Raw genomic sequence first — 12,023 nt, forward strand, 5'->3', positions numbered from 1 at the left:
CACTTAGGTCTGTGGTAAATACATCCATCATACAAGATGAGAACAGAAAAGACTAGATGTAAGGTGTAGTTTCTTCTGAGGGCAACTGCTGTCAATGTGGACAGTGTGCTCTGACATACTTGACAATGGAGCTTCCTTTAGCCGGAAGGACAAGAACTGTCTCTAACAGTCTGAGGCCCTGTGTAAGCTCTAGGTAAAATTCATATAACAGTGCCCAGCTCTATGACTAGGCTTCCAGGAGTTTTAAACTCTTGTCGGTGCAGTCTGAGCCTCTAGAAATTTACGAACCACAGTTCAGGTTTCCTACTGTGGCTCTGGCTCCTAAAGACAGAGCTCTCTATTCACCTCTCTGTACATTTCTCTAGTTAGCCTTGAGCTTACTCTTCTTTCTAGAGTCAAGGATATTGCAGACATGTTAGTTCCAGAGCCCTCAGGTGTGGCACCGGAAGCTCAAGCACCCTCATGTCCACAGACATCCTCTGCTGCTGTGTCTACTTGCTCAGGTTCTTAGTGGGTGGTTTTGCTGAGTTTTGTTGGGTACAAGTCCTTACCAGATATGTGATTACAGATATTGCCTCTGTTTGCAATAGCAATTTAAAATGTTTATATAGCTGGATTTATGAAGTTTTTCTCTTACTGGTCTTCCTTTAAAGGTCATACACAAGAAATCTTAATATAAGATTATGCAAGTTTTTTATTAGTTTTTTATTGCTTAAGGTTTTTTTGTTTAATCTATGATCACTTGAAATTATTTTTTTATGTATGGCATCAAACATGAATGAGGTTGTTTTTTTCTAGTATATGGCTATATATACACTCTTCCAGCGTAAGTTGTTGAAATGCTATCCTTTTTCTGCCTTTGCGATTCTGTCAAGGTAATACTGGCATAATGACAGAGCAATACACAAAAATAGATGAAAGACCTAGAAATAAATCATGTGTGTGGTCAAATGATCTTTAACAAGGATGCTAAGGCTGTTGAAAGGAGAAAGGCAGTCTTTTCCACAGTGCTGAGAAAACTCAGTATCTATATGCAGAAAGAATGAAATGGTTTGGAGGTGGGCTGGAGTGATGACTCAGAGGTTAAGAGTACATGCTGCTCTTGCAGAGAACCAGAGGTCAGTTCTCAGCACCCATGTCAGGTGCCTTACAACTGCCTATAACTCAGGGAATCCAATGCCCTATTTTAGCCTCTGTGGTACCTATACACATGTCCATATGCACATACACATAAATAAAAAGTAAAATCTTAACAAACAAAAAAGAATGAAAGGGACAGCATAGCCTTATAATGTGTAAAAAATCAAAACCATAAAACTCCTAGATGAAAGCAAAACATAAATAAAAAAAAAACCTTCAGAATATTGGACTCTACCTTATTATAGATGCTATAGCAAAGCCCAGGCTACAAAAGAGAAAACAGATAAACCACACTTCATAAAAATTAGACATTTTGTACACCAACTATCAACTAAGTAAAACAACCCACAAACAAAAAAAAAAAAAAAAAAAAGGGAAAAGGTATCTCTGCAAATCCTGTTTGATTAGGGATTAGTAATGCAGAACCAGCAGCATCACTCACAATATCCAAAAGGCAGAAGCAACTCCAAATGAATAAAGAAATGTGGTACAACAAAATGGAGTACTGTTATTATTCAGCTCTGAATAGGAAGCAGATTCTGACATATGCTACAGTATAGATGACCCTTAAGGATATTAAGCCAATAATGAAATAAGCCAATTTCAAAAATGTATATGCTATCTAATTCCACTTTATGGGGTCCTCAAGTGAGCAAATTAGAGAGACAGAAAAGAGAATTGGTGCCTGTCAGAGGCTAGAGAAGGAGAAATGGACAGTTATTTTAGTGGGTGTACAAAGTTTCAGCTTTTTATAAGATACAAAGAATTAAGTCACATAATGGCAATGGCTGTACAACAGCATCCAGTACTACTGAGCTGTATATTTTATAGTTAAGGAGCTGAGAGTTTGATCAATGAAGAACATATGCTTAGTACTTACAAAACCCAGGATTCTATTCCCAGCAAACACACACACACTGTTAAGATGGTAAATTTCATGCTCTATGTTTCATCATGTAGAAAAAAAGAAAGAAAGAAAGAAACCAATAGGAAAAGTTGGGCATGGTGGCACACTTCGGAAGTCTCAGCACTAGGGAGATGAAGTCAGAAAGACTACATTAATCAAAAGAAAACATGGGCAGCTATATTTGTTTCAGAAAGAGGAGACTTTAAAGCAAGGAAAACTGCTTTAATGATAGAAAGTCAAATCTCCATGAGGATATAATAAGGCCTAATATATATACATCTAACAACAAAGCATCAAAACAGGAGGCTGACACAGCACAAGCACCACAGCTGGTGACTCCTTACAGACTGAACATACTTTACCATACAGTGATCATACTCCTTGATGTTTAACCAAGACTCCAAATCTCACATATCTACATAAAAACCTGCACACTAATGTGCATCACTTTATTATTGTCAAACCCCAAAGGCAACTATCTTTGAACAAATGACTGGATAAACTGGGCTTTGCTAGAATAATTCAGGCTAAAATAGCAGTGAGCCATGTGAGGACATGGAGGGACCACAAATGCATACTACTAAGCAGAAGAGGTCAGGCTGAAAAGGCTACCCAGTGAATGATTCCTCTCTGGTACCCTGAAAAAAGGTTACAGAGACAAAGTAACAAAATAAAACAAACAAAAGCAGTGCTTGCCCAGGGCTGGGGAAGAGGGGTTGTTTCAGAAAACACAGCTGACTGCTTTGGCAGTAGGACTATCCATGAGGTTACATACTGACAACAAATGTTGTTATGTGCTAGCAATGTACAATACCAAGAAGTAAGCCTAATATAAACTGTAAACCATGGACTAGGTGATAAGGATGTTTCCACACAGGCTCATCAGTTGTAAAACACAACACTCTGGGGAGTGGTATTGACAGTGTGGGAAGCTACACAGTGTCCGGGCTAGCACATATGGAAACAGTACCGGACTTTCTGTTCCGTTCTGCTGTGAATGTAAAACCACTTTTCAAAAAAAGTAACACCTTTCCCGAAAACTGATAAAAGTGTGGCGAGTAAGTGACTGTGGAATCCCTGTCCCTAAATAGGACAGCTATAGCACCTCTTCCAAGGGTCAGATTACATAACAGAAGATGGAAGGTAAAAGTATAATCTTGCCGGGCATGGTGGCACATGCCTTTAATCCCAGCACTCGGGAGGCAGAGCCAGGCGGATCTCTGAGTTGGAGGTCAGCCTGGTCTACAGAGCGAGAGTCAGGAAAGGCTCCAAAACTACATAGAGAAACCCTGTCTCTAAGAAAACAACAACAAAACCAGAGGTGGTGGGAGAGGGGCTATTTTCTTCAGAGAAGCTACCAATGTCCCAGTGACAAGCCTTAACTCATGTTCAGGAAGTGACCCTAATCAAACCCAGCAGATTAGACATCATGGTCAGAAGGGTCACTGGGAAGAAGAGTTTGAGAGGAGAGGGTGACAAAAGGGTAATGGCTGGCTGAGCTCCTGGGAACTGCTGACCCACTGCAGTGGAGAGAGCTTCACCGTTCCTTTCTCCTTACCCTTCCCTTCATTTCCTTCCCTCCACAGTGCTGGGGTCGAATCCAGTGCACATATCAGCATTTTACAGACTGACTAGGTTTTGTAGATCATACCAGAAACACGACTGGAGACAAGGAATCGCTTTCCCACTACCTATGAGCATTTCACATAGGCACATACCCTGGCTTCCAAAGAGAATTCAAGTCTTCCTGTTTTTTTCTTCAAAGAATAGCTTTAACTACTCCTTTTACAAAGAACCAACTTCTTTTGAATTTAGACTTTCAGATATTTAACACGTTATTTTATTTTTTGATACTACCTATTTTGTATCTTTTGCATAATTTCTGTTCCCAGTTCGAGATTTAGATACAGTCCAAAGTTTAAATTATCTTTGATGCTTTTGATTTTACTATTAGGATCCCCACCTGTTATTCTTTTTTGAAATGTACTTTAAAAGTCCAGCATTCCCTTGTTTTGCCATCAAAAAGTCAACCTCACCCGTCACTCTGGTTTATCCCAATGTTTGTCATTTCCGAGGCATTAACCAATTAGTGGTGGGTTAACAAGGAGGAGCTGATCAAATCAAATTGCTACATGCTAGTGAACCCTTGCTTATATGGAGGTTTAAATCACTTCAATTCAAGGCTAATTCATACTTGCCAGAAAGCAATGTGATTTGTTTTTCTTTTATAAGTTCTTGCCTTATTCATTTGACTACAGATTTTTTTTCACAATTAAAATATTACTTATTGTTGGGTGGTAGTGGCGCACGCCATTCGGGAGCAGAGGCAGGCCTGTGAGTTCAAGGCCAGCCTGGGCTAACAGAGTGAGTTTCAGGAAAGGTGCAAAGCTACACAGAGAAACTGTCTTGAAAAACCAAAAAAAAAAAAAAAAATTTTCTTTATGATTATTTTTTTTGAATTGGAAATTCACCCCAATCCTACTCATCTCCCAGTCCCTCTGAATCTGTCCCTCCCACTTGCAGCGCCCCCGAGAAAGAAAGCCAAAAAGTAATAAAAGTAAGATAAATAATAATAGGGCAGTGGTGGCACAGGCCTTTAATCTCAGCACTCGGGAAGCAAGCCAGGTGGATCTCTGTGAGTTCAAGGCCAGCCTGGGCTACCAAGTGAGCTCCAGGAAAGGCGCAAAGCTACACAGAGAAACCCTGTCTCGAAAAACCAAAAAAAAAAAAAAAAAACTACACAGAGAAACCCTGTCTCAAAAAACCAAAAAAAAAAAAAAAAAAACAACAACCCAACCAAAAAAAAAAGATAAATAATAATAAAGAAAAGAAAAACACTTCGCTCCTCTGTCTTTCCCACCTCTTCATCCTAGTGGCATTGGGAGCTGCTGTGCATCATACAGTACATCCCTCTGTCCAAACAGCTTTACTTGAAAATGTTCACTGTGTAAAGAGCTATTGGTCAACCTCGAGGCCTCTGGCCTTGGCACACCATCAATACTGCCCCCCCCCCCCCACTGACATTCCTCTCCGATAGCTCGCTGTTGCCGGAATCATGGCTATCCTGCAGCTATGATCAGTCCCTTCACACACTCCAGCAGGTCACAGATGGAGTAGATGTTGGGGTGTGCCCTGGATGTGTGCCTTAGCGGCAGCTGAGTTCATTAATCCAGACCATTGGGACCCACTTCTCTCAGGCAAGGGGCGGAGCCAGCTCTCTCCGTGGTGAGGGGTGGGCAAGCTTTCCCATGCCAATTGACCACAGATTTAAAGCAGTAGGCTCTAACATAGTTTAAAACAAACCTGGTGCTTATAAAACACATTTCCCATTTAAGTGATAATGCTGAATTGTGTCGTATCTGATAGTCTTAAACTAAATGTGGTTTCTGTGGATCACTGTCTCACACTGGCATCTTCGGGTCGGCCAACTCCATTTCCTGCTCACTAAGACAATGCTTCCCTATACTTCCAAAAGCTGACAGTGAGCAATGCAGACTGAAGAGACAGGACTTGATTTAAAACCTGAGGCAATTACACAGTACAACAATAAAAAAAGAAAATAAAGAAGAGAAAAAGTGTGTTCAATAGGTTTCCTTCCCCAAGCTTCTTACTTTCTTCCTGCCACTCACTGCACTGACAAAGAGGACACAGGTCAAATCATCTGGCTTCCAAGACTCAGCGGTGAAGCTCCAATTGCTTCATCCACCACTGTATAATCTCGGTAACTAACACTCGGCCCGCCCAACATGTCTAACCCTCAGTTCCAGCACTAATTCTCTATCTCTGTCCATCTTAACACTTCACCCGCCCTGTCAACAACCTTGTGCTTCTCCTAACTTGAAGCCACCTGTCTCCAAAGCTAACTGATAATCTCCAGCCAGCACACCTTCCCCTCTAGGGTCTCATTTCTGAATTGATCAGTTTCAAGGAAATATTAAAAGGAGGCAATGAAAAGTACACTGTTTAAAGACAGAGTAAGAAACTCATTTTTAAAACTGAAGTAAGTAAAAACAAATCCATAAAGTAGGCTTACCCGTATCATTACTTTCAGGCAGAGGTTCATATTCCGAATGATCCAGAGCCAGAGTGCTCATGTCTGTCTGGTCTGCCTCCTCTAAGTCTGACAGTGCGGCATTCTCATGACTTTTGTCACCATCGCCATTGGTATCCAATCCTGTAATTGCAAGTTTATCCCAAAAGCCTGTGTTAGAAGAACAACTTTCCCTTAAAATAAAGCTTACATTGGTGGTTACTCAAAGTTTTAACTGGATTGTAAAAGCTTCCAAGGCTCTAGTTCAGTGGTCCTCAACCTTCCTAATGCTGTGATCCTTTAATACAGTTCCTCATGTTGTGGTGACCCCCAATCATAAAATTAATCATTGCTACTTCATAACTGTATTTTTGCTACTGTTATGTATCTGTGTTTTCTGATGGTCTTAGGCTGGCTCCTGACTCCCAAAGGGGTGGCAACCCACAGGTTGAGAGCCGCTGCTCTAAATACTGTCACAAACCAGGACACAAATGTGAATGGAGAAGACAGATTAAAATGTTAAGGAAGGCTAAGACTTAAAAGCAGGCTGTTCCAGGTTACGACCAGGCTCACTACTCACCCTGCTGGTCGCAGTCTGCAGGATGGCCGGGGGCCTCCTCCCACGAGGCATTCACACCGACGGCTGCACTACTCGCTTCCAAATGTAACATATGAGTCCCCCATACTTTCGCATTAGGGTTTAGCTCTGAAACCTTAGTTGTTGGGACCTAGAAAAATGTTCATACACACACATATATGTATCCTAAATTCAACCAAATGCTGCTTTGTTAGGTTCTAGTAAAAAAACAAAACAAACAAACAAAAAAACAAAAACAAAAAACCTAAATTAATGTGAGAACATAGGATTAAAAGGCCAAGCCTAGCTATTCACACACACCTTTGGATGAAAATGAGGCTCAAAAAGACACAAAGCTGATGTAGTCAGAGCTCCACCTAAGTCACTCTTACAGTTTCTTCTAAGCACAAAGCTGTTACGCACTGCAAATGACAGACAGACTCCTTCATTTCACCAGTTCAATCTCACAACTGTATAAACCAGTGATTTCCTGTGTGACCTAGCACAAATCCCAATTTATAGATTTACAAATTCAATACAATGTAGAGGAAAACATTTTAATTATAAAGTTCCAAGCACATAAACAAGAGACAGAAACATTAAAGCTCCTTCTAGCAGCAGCTAGAGCTCCTGAAGCACAGGAGAAAGCCAGAGCATCCACTACGGCAGGAGAACACCTTACACTCTCAGCAGGGCTACTCGCTCCCATTCCTGAGAGCCGGGGTGGCAGCAGCTTCAGAACAACTCCCCTGAGCTACTACAGGGGCTGCAGGTGATGCTGACACTTCTAGTGTAGGCTCTCACCTGTGCTAACACCACTGGGGCTTGAGGCCAACACCCACTAACAGCTGTGTAGTTATTTAATCTCTATAAACATCACCTGGAAATGACTTCGGCTGGTCTCACTTTTTAAAGTAAACAGAAATTTTCCTTTTCTTTTCTCTTCTTTTCTTTCTTTTCTTTCTTTCTTTTTTTTTTTTTTTAGTTTTTTCGAGACAGGGTTTCTCTGTGTACTCCTGGCTGCCCTGGAACTCAATCTGTGGACCAGGCTGTCTTTGAACTCAGAGATCTGCCTGCCTCAGCCTCCCAAGTACTGGGACTAAAGGCATGTGCCACAACACCTGGCGGAATTTTTCATTTTTTGGTGGTGGATAACTGCATAAAAGTATATTTGGTAGTGAAAGTGTAAAATCCAATGTGAAGCTCCACAGGGTCAGAATGGCAATTCTAACTGTAGAGCAGTTCACTCAGGTTTATAGACCTAGGCTCTGGTTAAATCTGCATGAAGTTTTTTATTTGCTGGTACTTTAAAAAAGAAAGAAATTCAGATATTCATAATCTAAAAAATAAAATGATAAAGTTACTGGCTTAAGTTACTCAGCACGAAGGATGGTACACATTGAGTGCTCATTAAATCATTAACTCACACGTTACAATAACAATAGCACCCAATGCTCAGATGCTGGAGACCTCATCCAAAGGTTTCCAGTTCGGAGTATCACAGCACTCTTACAGGATGACCCCCTCTTAGGTCTTGTTCAATTCCAGACACATCAGCTGCTTGCTGTTTCTAGCACCTCAGCACCTCTGTCCTTCAGTCAGTATGTCTAGCATATCCTTGGATTTCCTTTGGGATTACAGCCTCTGCTCATGCACTTTACAACTTACAATATCCCCTCACTAAGTGGCTACTTTCCATTTCCATGGCTTTTTTTCCTGACATAAAAACCTAGCTTTCTCTGCTTACAAACCCTAAATGTTTCCCCAACTCAATGAAAAATAAAACATGCCAATGATAGTTTTTTTTTTCTCAAATATTAACTGCAATTTGCCATTGCACTTCTTCAACAAACCACGTGCCTTTCAATTACACCACCAGCCATGGTACCATGAAGTAGAGCCTCCTCAAGAAGGGACAAGGGGTCCCAGTCCTGGATGTACCTCAAACTTAAGTGTTCTAAGATGGCAACTTAGCCAGGCTGTGTTGCTCCTGGGTTCCGCATAGACAGTGCTCATTCTGCACTCCATAACACATGAAGCACCATTAATGAGCTGTATCAAGGAAGCATGCAGATTTGTAATTACAAACAGGTAAATTAAATCCACACTGTCTCAGGTAAGGGAAGCCACCAGTGAAAACCCTGGAACTGTTTCTGACACTGCAAGCAGAAGGCTTCTGGGTCGACTAGGATTATATGTTCATACTCTAGAAGCAACTCTGACCTGCTGCTCCCACCACTCATTGGGCAATAACTAAAACACCATGCCCACAAAACAAATGCCTAGTGAGTACCCATCTGGAATTCTTTTATTTTGTTAAGTATTTTTAAAAAGCTAGAATTCTCCTCTGAGTAAGTGGAAGCACAAAACACCGATTCTTCAACCACAACTAAACATCCAATTCATCTTTGGCATCTGGCTTTTCTGTAAAGGGTTAGTCTCATCTCTTCTCTCTCACATACCCATCTAATAAGTACATCCTACATACTCACAAATGTGGCTATGGAAAACTGTGCTAAGCAATCAGAACACAATGGTTGGTGCATAAGCACCTACAAAGCTAAAGAGACTAAGACATTGCCTGTTATACACATACACAAACACACACAGAGGACGTGTGTGTTAACAGCTTTACTGAGGTATGTATAACTTACATCTTTTTAAAGAATCTCACATATTTTAATGTATACAATTTTCATGAGGCTGAATTCATGAAACTATCATCAGAACCCTATTAATTATTTCTTTTATTCTCATTCCTTCTTGACTACCAATATAAATCACCTTTTGGATTAGGTCCAGTTCTCTTCCCAGTACCCCAAACCACAAAATCAACCTTTCCTATTTTAGTTTCTTTCAATATATTAACAGATTCTTGTCATATGCACATGCTATACATTTTTAAAATTCTCAATACCAACTAATGTTAATCGTTTTCATTTTATACCTTTTTGCAGCTGACCAGCATGAACAATACATGTTCTGTAGTTTGTAAAGACAAATTACATGGCATCTAGGCTGTGACGTGCCCACAAGCAGCACTCAAAAGTTTTAACAGCATGGTATAGTCAGTCTTCCACGGTGTCCACAGCTGGACTGTGTCTGTGGTCTACATAACTCTTAGGTGGCAGACACCAGACACACTTTGCTTACCACTGTGTCATTAATGTCCAGCAGCATCCAGAACATAGTAGAAAGGTGTAGAAAGGTGCTTGGGAAATATGCTGAGTGAATACTTAGCAGAGTAATAGCACAAGAAATTTGCATTTTCCATAAAGTAACATAGTTTTAGCTTACAATTGACTCAGACCCTACTGTTAAGAAATTATTACATCTTAGATGCCGAAGTGATGGCTCAGTGGTTAAGTATAGGCTGCTCTTCCAGAAGATCCAGGCTTGATTCCCAGTACTCACATTGGCAGCTAACAACCACATACTTACACACACACACTCACACATCATAATATACAATAACTTCAGTTCCAAAGGATCTGACACTCTGTTCTGGCCTCCTCAGACACTACACTCACATGATACAGGCATACATTCAGGAAAACACCTATATACATAAAATAAATAAATCTTTAAGTGGGGGGACCTGGAGAATTGGTACAATGGTTAAGAGCACATGTTGCTCTTGCAGAGGACCAGAGTTTGATTTTCAGCACCCATGTGGTGGCTCACAACCTGTTACTCCAGTGCCAGGGGATCTGAAGACCTCTTTTGACCTTCCCTAGCACCAGACATGTACATGGTGCACAGATACATGCAGGCAAAACATTCATGTACATGGAATAATAAAGTAAATAAATCTTAAGTAAGAAATTTGCTGGGTGGTGTAGCACACACTGTAAGCCCAGTCCTTGGGAGGCAGAGGCAAGCAAATCTCTGAGTTCAAGGCCAGCCTAGTTTACAGGACAAGTTACAGGATGGCCAGTGTGACACAGAGAAAACAAAAACAAACAAACAAAAAAAAAAGAGAAATTAAAATTAAAAAAAGGAAAGAAACCATTATTCCTTAAGTGGTTACATCCAAGCCAGATAGGAGGACTGCTATATACAAATTTGAAGAGTTGATTAGGATTCAGTAATAACAATTAACAGCAGAGATCTCACTGTATCCTGTACTCCTACTACAATCAAATCAAGCCTAATAGGCAGGTATCACCACCACCCTCATTTCACAGGAGAACTAAGAATGAGAAAGGTTGAATAATCTGCTAATGGTAATGATGTAGTTAGAAACTGTGCTCTAATATCAGCAAACAAAACATTCAAGAACTGACTTCTCAAAATTCACATGAAAATATTTTTACTAAAGACCAACCTGCTATTATTTATTTGAAACATGGGTTTTGCTTGTGGTGTATGAAACTTGTAAAGGATTATAAGAATTCTAGTTTCATCTGCCTTGCTCTATAAGCCAGAATTTTTTTTTTCCCTTTTCTCAGTTTCGAGATAGGGTTTTTCTCTGTGTAACAGCTCTAGCTGTCCTGGAACTCACTCTTGTAGACCAGGCTTGCCTGAAACTCACTGAAATCCATCTGCCTTTGCCTCCCAAGTGCTAGGATTAAAGTCAAAAGCCACCACTGCTGAGCCAGAATTTTTTTTTTCCCTGAAAATTTGTGTGTTTGGCAATAGTCATTAAAGCCAGAAGCAAGCTGAGTGGTGTGGTGTGCATGCTTTAATTCTACCCACTCGGGAGGCAGAGCAGGCGATCTCCTTTGAGTTTGAGGCCAGCCTGGTCTACAGAACCAGTTCCAGGACAGCCTCCAAAGCTACACAGAGAAACCCTGTCTCGAAACCCCTCCCCTCCAAAAAAGAAGCAAATTGACCTTGGCTACCACATTCTGAAGTGACTGTACATAAAAGTCAACACTGCTTCTCTTTGAAGGATGAGGCATCCCACCGAAGGTTCTGATGCTATGCTTTATTTAAAAAAAAAGTACTGACTCACAAGTTTGTATTTTACAGATGTAAGATAGAATAGTCTCACCACAGGTTGCTGAATAGGAACTAGAGGAATGTCAGAGAAGAAAAAGTAAATGGGGAAACTAAAAATAGATGAGATACTGGAGCAAAGAGTTAGGAACACCTTAAGAAAGCCTGTATTCCTGCAGTTGTCCTGACTTCTGAGCCACACCAATGTTACCTCTGGCCCTTTAACTGCAAAGTAGAGATACAGCAGCTCAATATAAAGTTAGTTTTAAAATGTCTGTAACAAGATTTTGAAAATAAGTTTTGAAAATTAAGGCAACACATTAAACACAGTAATACCAGAAATTAGCATACTGTTTGGACATAATCTCCTAATTGAAAAGACAATCTAAAACAGAAAGTATGCATCTTGCATAAAGCCACAAGGATAA

At 40.5% G+C, this 12,023-nt stretch overlaps 1 pseudogene; it reads right to left on the reverse strand.

The window, feature by feature from the left end:
* Positions 1-12,023, reverse strand: part of LOC114707912 — an 83,508-nt pseudogene that overhangs the window by 30,837 nt on the left and 40,648 nt on the right.

This window comes from Peromyscus leucopus, unplaced genomic scaffold (assembly GCF_004664715.2).
Source record: "Peromyscus leucopus breed LL Stock unplaced genomic scaffold, UCI_PerLeu_2.1 scaffold_67, whole genome shotgun sequence".
Taxonomy (NCBI): Eukaryota; Metazoa; Chordata; class Mammalia; order Rodentia; family Cricetidae; genus Peromyscus; species Peromyscus leucopus.